Genomic DNA, 908 nt, shown 5'->3' on the forward strand with positions numbered 1-908 from the left:
AGTGATCCTCGGGGCCGTGCCGGGCGGGCCCAGCGACACGAAGAGAGTGGGGGGGGGGGTCGGAGGGAGTGGCACTGGGGAGAGAGGGGTGGGGGAGAGAGTGCCCCCCCCCCCCCCCCCCCCCCCCCATTAGGGGCGAGTTTATGCAGTCATCAGAGTTTATACCTAACCTCATGATGCTTTATTAGCCGGATAGGCTGTCTGACCTCGCCCCCAGTCCCTACTCCTTCCACTGGATTCTTCTTATACCCTCTTTTTCTTCGTGCCCCCCCCCCCCCCCACGCAGGGAGGGTTCCAAGAGGGAGGAGGGAGGGAGGGAGTCCCGGGGCCGTGAGAGAGAGAGAGAGCCTCATTAGCTGCTAGGTTCACCTCATTAGCTGCTAGCTAACGCGTCAGACCTTTTACATTCTTTAGAGGATTGAAACCTCAGGGCCTTTAACCCCCGTTCACCGTTTACACTCAACGATCCTTCCGAACAAAACCCTTACACATCTGTCCGTCCAACTGACCCCCGAGATACCTAACACGCAGATTAACACGTCAGCGGTGATCGGCGTGTCATAGAGGAGTCACAAAGACGGGCAAAATAGAGTGGTTGAATAAAAAATACTCACTCAATTGGCCGTGATTTAACGTAGCACACAATGATGCAAAGCCCATGCAAAGTCCAGTGGCCCAAGCAAACAAATAAGATAGATCTGGCTCGGCGTTCCTCATCTCCACATCGTCACCCAGCACGCCGACGCCCAATAACAATTCCCCCGCAAATTGTGCACCTCGAGCGGCAGTACTTTAAACGGCGCCGTCTTCGGCGTGGACGGCATGAACCAAGTCGGCAAGCATCGTCACCCAGCACACAGACGTCCACTAACAATTCCTCCCCCCTGCAAATTGCGCGCCGCGAACGG

This window comes from Rhinoraja longicauda, unplaced genomic scaffold (assembly GCF_053455715.1).
Source record: "Rhinoraja longicauda isolate Sanriku21f unplaced genomic scaffold, sRhiLon1.1 Scf000242, whole genome shotgun sequence".
In the NCBI taxonomy this organism is placed as follows: Eukaryota; Metazoa; Chordata; class Chondrichthyes; order Rajiformes; family Arhynchobatidae; genus Rhinoraja; species Rhinoraja longicauda.